Source organism: Nicotiana tabacum, chromosome 19 (assembly GCF_000715075.1).
Source record: "Nicotiana tabacum cultivar K326 chromosome 19, ASM71507v2, whole genome shotgun sequence".
Lineage (NCBI taxonomy): Eukaryota > Viridiplantae > Streptophyta > Magnoliopsida > Solanales > Solanaceae > Nicotiana > Nicotiana tabacum.
In genome coordinates this window covers 16,912,985-16,919,490 of record NC_134098.1, presented here as the reverse complement: position 1 = coordinate 16,919,490, position 6,506 = coordinate 16,912,985, and positions in this window count along the sequence as shown.

Here is a 6,506-nt window from a genome sequence, read left to right as displayed (position 1 = left end):
GACACTTACGGAATATATAGGGTTGGTTATACTCATACTATATTTCTGCACTTTTTGTGCAGATTCAAATATTAGTACTAGCAGAGTCCTGAGAGATGCTTAGTGGATGCAGATAGGCGACTCAATGTAGAACTGTATTCCATTCGCATGCCGTAGAGTCATCTTTCCATTTCTTTTGTATTGTTTCTTTTTACGAGACAATATTGTACTTCTTTCAAGATAATGTATTTAGTAAACTCTAGTAGCTCATGTACTCGTAACTCCATATCTTGGTATGGTTGACCGTCGGTGTCATATTTTAGACTCACATTGTATTTTTTTGAGTTACCTTTAATGTGTGATATTAGAATGTTGTTAACTGTTAGTTTCTTTTCCTTCTTATTTATTGCTATGTGTTTGCTTGCCTAGCAAGCGGTATTAAGCGACATCACGACCCTATGAATTGGGATTTTGGGTCGTGACAATTTGCTTTGACATGTTTAATTGAAAAGGCTTGCTTATTACCTATTCTTTAATTGTGCACCTTTATTTTGATATCCGTTGTTCTGTGGTTGTTTTCTTGGCTACTTTTCTGTATTGTACTTGTTATTGAGTTGCACAAGTTATATAAAGTGAGAATCTTTTAACTAAAAACCTTGTTAATACTTCACCGGGGTTAGTCAAGATACTTACTGAGTACATGAGATCAATTGTACTCATACTACACTTCTACACCTTGCGTGCAGATTTTGGAACTGAGTTGTTGTGGAGGACACGTGCTAGCATTGAAGACGTACCAACATTCCAGAGGCAAGCTATCTCTTCGTTCATGGTAGTTTAGGATTTGTAATTTTGTTTATGTAAATTCAAACATATGTTGCATTTTCTTCGTACTAGTGTCGTAAATATAAATTTTAATGGTTCATGACTTGTACTATTAGTCTTTGGGATAGTTGTATTGATTTTCACAATCTTATTTATTATACTTTATTGATGAGTATTATTTGAGTTGTATCATATATTGTTTAGCTTACCTAGCGATTTTAGTTAGGTGTCATCACGATTGGATTGGATATTGGGTCGTGACAATGACAATTTTATTTTCCCCGAAGGGGAGAGATTCTTCTTTCGCCTCTTACTCTTCAAAACAAACGAAAGTGATAAAGGATATTGACATAATATGAGGAAAAATGCTAGCCAGTAGCTACCAGTCAAGATTCTCGCAAACATTAGTGTAAGTTTTGGTATCTTTTGAAAATTATTTAAATAACAGTTTCTTGAATGCTTTAGAGTGTGAATGAAAGAAACCGAACGGTGTGTTATGGTTTTTGGAAAAAACTTTTGTAACATGAGCCCATTGTCTTCGACCAACTATTGTTTGAGCATCCATGACATCAGGTAGGAGTAATTTTCTTTACTTCAAAGTGTGCATGTGGCTTATCCTGTTACCCTATTGTTGTTTATGTCTTTTTTGTTTGTTATTTGTGCTTGATATCAAGTTGATCAACTTTATCTGATCGTGAAAAGTTGAAAAACACAGTGATCTTTTCCTTAGTTTCTTAAAAGGTCTGTAATAGTATGTATTTGACGCTAACCGGAGACAAATGAACTCTTAAGTTTTGCCAATGTTATCTCCAATCATCCTTTCAATAACGAACATAAGAAAGCATAAAACTGTTATAAATAGAATTATATTTAAGGTAAATATCTATATTTTAGAGAGATCTTAGAGATTGTTACTTGGCGACTAAGCCACTTTTTCCCTGTAAATAGAAGTGTTCTATTCCATTGTAATTCATCCCAAAATCAATACGAATTCTCTCTCTTTCTTTGCAATATTCTTCTTTATTGTTTCATTATACGTTATCAGCACGAGATTCTACCGTCTCAAGAAGCTCTTTGAGAAGATTAAGGTATAACTTTTCTCCTCTTTTAATTATGATTGATATTATAGAAAGAAAGTTAGTTGCCCTTGAAATTTCGAGTAAGAACTATATGACATGGGTGTTGGATGCTGAAATTCATTAAGATGCAATGGGTCTTGGAGACGCCATTAAAGATAAAAATAAAGCATCTACCCAAAACTGTGCTAAGGCATTGATTTTCTTGCGTCATCACCTTGATGAAGGGTTGAACATAAAATATATCACAGTCAAAGATCCGCTTGTTTTGTGGAATGCCTTAAAGGAAAGATATGACAACTTAAAGTTGGTCACTCTTCCACAAGCATGATATGATTGGTTTGTGGAATGCCTTAAAGGAAAGATATGACAACTTAAAGTTGGTCACTCTTCCACAAGCATGATATGATTGGGCTCATCTGAGGCTCTAAGACTTTAAGTCTATTTCTGAATATAATTCTGCGATGTTCAGATTTACTTCTAAATTGAAACTCCGTAAAAATAGTATCACTGACTATGATATGCTTGAAAAAACGTTCACAACGTCTCATGCCTCCAATATGGTCTTGCAACAGCAGTACCAAGAGAAAGGTTTCAAGAAGTATTTTGAATTAATTTCTCTTCTCCTTGTGGCTGAACGAAACAACGACTTGCTCATGAGAAATCACGAAAATCGACGCACTGGGTCTACACCATTGCCTGAAGTGGATGAGGTGTATTCCTGTTATGCTAAGCGTGGAAAAGGTCGTGGCCCAGTTCATTGAGCACCATGATGGAAAAATAGATCACTTGATCAGTGATAGATCTGTTGTTAAAGATGATTGAGTAATTTGATTTTTTTTTTTTTGCCTATTCGTAATAGTTAGTTAATAAAGATGATGTCATCGTAGACTTTACATGAGTACTAGTTTCTCAATTAGTATTAATTAGTTTCGCTATAATTGTTTATTTTATAAAATTTTCGTTTTATCTGATTTTATTTTGATTAATCATTGTTTGTTATTGATTTGGTTTACTTAGCTTTTCCGTTGATTAGCAAAACATTTATTACAAATATTGAGAGACAATTTGGCAAAAGAAACGGTTTTGCTACTAGAACGTAGCAGTATCCACTTATATTTGAATTGTTTAACAAGAATGCCTTTTTCTTTTTCTTTTTTTGATTGCTGGAACAGCCATACCTCTTATTCATGCAAAGCGCACATTTTATATATATATATATATATATATATATATATATATATATATATATATATCAAGATTCTAATGAATTAATTCAAATAGAGTCCAAAGTGTGTTGATGACTCTTTAAAAGGGGCGGCCAGGCGCATTACTAGCGTCTCCTCTCGTTATTTCCTTTTTCTAGACACTAATAATATTTATTGTATTATCTTTTATGCTGTGCTAGTCATATATGTGGTGTACATATAATTACATTATTTTTTAGCTACGTAATTATTTGTAACGTAATTAGAGTTTGGTCGAAATTGCATTAAAAGTCAATATTGAGTTATTGATTTAACTTTGTTTATTTCCCTTTATCTTTGAAAATACTAATGTTTTATTTGTATATTTCTTTTGTATGTCAAACCATGGGAAGCAAATATAGATATCTCACAAAGCAAATTTGGATCAAAGTTTAATTGTAAAGATATTTGTTTAATTGATTCATGTATGACACACACAATATTCAAATAGAAGAAATATTTCTCTCGTTTAAGTATGTGTAAGGCAGATGTTACTATAATTTTTGGTAGTAGTAATCTAATTGAAGGCTAGGGGAACAATATTTATCATAGATAATGCAATATTCTCCTCCAAGTCCAAAAGGAACTTGTTGAGTTTTAAAGATATCCGCCGAAATGGATATCATATTGAAACAATAGATGAGAATAATCTTGAATATCTCATCGTTACCAAGAATGTCTCTGGTCATAAAAGGGTTATTGATAAGTTCTCATCTTTTATCTTGTGGCCTGTATTGGACAAGAATTAGTGCAATTGAGACACATTCTACCGTAAACCAAAAGATTACTGATTCCAATACTTTTGTACTTTGGCATGATCGATTGGGACATCCTGAATCAATTATGATGAGACTAATTATAGAAAACTCAAATTGGCATCCATTAAAGAATTTAAAGATTCTTTTAAATAATAAATTTTCTTGCACTTCTTGTTTTGAAGGCAAATTGATTATTAGACCATCACCAACAAAGGTTGGGATTGAGTCCCCTGTGTTTTTTGAATGTATACAAGGGGACATTTGGGGACCTATTCACTCACCTAGATATTTTATGGTCTTAATAAATGCATCTTCTAGATGGTCTCATAGGTGCATATTGTCATCTCGCAACCTGGCATTTGCAAAATTAATAGCACAAATAATTCGACTACGGGACACAAATTCCCGATAATCCAATGAAGTCTATTAGACTCAATAATGCTGCTGAGTTTTTATCCCAAACATTTAATGATTATTGCTTATTAATTGGGATAAAAGTGGAACGTCCTGTAGCTCATGTTCACACTCAAAATGGCCTTGCAGAGTCTTTGATTAAACGTCTGCAATTGATAGCAAGTCCGTTACTCATGAAAATGAGGCTACACACTTTTGTTTGGGGTCATGTCATTTTGCATGCATCAATGCTAGTTCGTCTAAGACCGATAAATTATCATAAATATTCCGCGTTGCAATTAGTTTTTGGTAATGGACCTAATATATCCCATTTATAAATTTTTGGATGCGCAGTATATGTACATGTAGCACCGTCATATCGCACCAAAATGGGTCCCCAAAGAAGGTTAGGAATATATGTTGGGTTTGAATCGCCCTCCATTATTCGTTACCTCAAAACATTAACGGGAGATTTGTTCACTGCTCGATTTGTAGACTGTCGATTCGATGTGATACTTTTCCCAAAATTAAGGGGAGAAATTGATGAAACCAAACGGAAAATTTTGTGGAAAAATTCATCATTATCTCATCTTGATCCACATGCCTCTATTTGTGAAAAAGAGGTGCAAAAGATTATTACTTTGCAGAAAATAGCAAATCAAATGCCAGATACATTTACGGATCTTAAAAGGATAACAAAATCACATATCTCTGCAGAGAATATTTCAATCCGTATTGATGTCCATGTTGGACAATCTTCTAGTGTCATAACTAATGAGTCAAAAACACGCCTAAAACGTGGCAGACCATTGGGTTCTAAGGATCGAAATCCTAGAAAAAGGAAAACAAATAATCAAGATGACACTACGAAAGAGTCTCATGAAGAAATCAATGATTTAACTAATCTTGAGATTCATGAGGAAATAACTGAGCCTGAGACTCAAGAAAATAAGGAGCTATCAATAAATTCAATCGATATTGAGACAAATTTGAATCGATTGGATATAGTGGTGGATTATGTCTTTGCATATAATGTTGCATCTAGTATTATGCAAGATAGTGAGGATCTTGAACCTAAATCTGTTGGAGAATGTCGACAAAGACGTGATTGGCCAAAATGGCAAGAAGCAATCCAATATGAGTTGAATTCACTTGCGAAATATGAAGTTTTTGGGCATGTAGTCCAAACAACTAATGGTGTTAAGCCTGTTGGCTATAAATGGGTCTTTGTACGCAAGAGGAATGAGAAAAATGAGGTACAAAGATATAAGGCACGCCTTGTTGCACAAGGATTTTCACAAAGGTCTGGTGTCGATTATGAAGAGACGTATTCTATGGTTATGGATGCAATAACGTTCTGTTATCTCATTAGTTTTGTTGTCCATGAAAAGCTTGACATGCATTTAATGGAAGTGGTTACAACCTACATTTATGACTCACTTGATAATGAGATATACATGAAAATTCTCGAGGGATTTAAAATGCCTAACGCACATAATTCAAAGTCCCGGGAAGTATTTTCAATCAAATTGCAAAAATCTTTGTATGGTCTTAAGCAATCAGGATGAATATGGTATAACCGTTTTAGTGAGTATTTATTAAAGGAATGTTATATAAATGATGCCATTTGCCCATGTGTTTTTATAAAGAAAACAACATCGAAATTTGTTGTACTTGCCGTATATGTTGATGACATAAACCTTATTGGAATTCCTATAAAACTCCAAAAGGCAATTGATTATTTAAAGAAGGAATTCGAGATGAAAGATCTCGGAAAGATAAAATTATGTCTCGGTTTGTAAATTGAACATTTGACAAACGTAATTTTTGTTCATCAATCTACCTACACAGAAAAGGTATTGAAACGGTTTTACATGGATGAAGCACATACATTAAGTACTCCGATGGTTGTTCGATCACTTGATGTGATACTTCAAGAAAAGAATGAAGAGCTTCTTGGTCCTGAAGTACCATATCTTAGTGTAATTAGTGCACTAATGTATCTTGCTAACACTACAAGGCCTGACATAACTTTTTCAGTTAATGTCTTAGCAAGATAGCTATGCCCCTACAAGGAGACATTGGAATATAATCAAACACATATTGCAATATCTAAAAGGGACTACCGATATGAGCTTATTTTATGACAATAATTGGAGTCCCGATCTTGTTGGTTATGCCGATGCTGGGTATTTATCGGACCCACACAAGGTTAGATCTCAAACAAG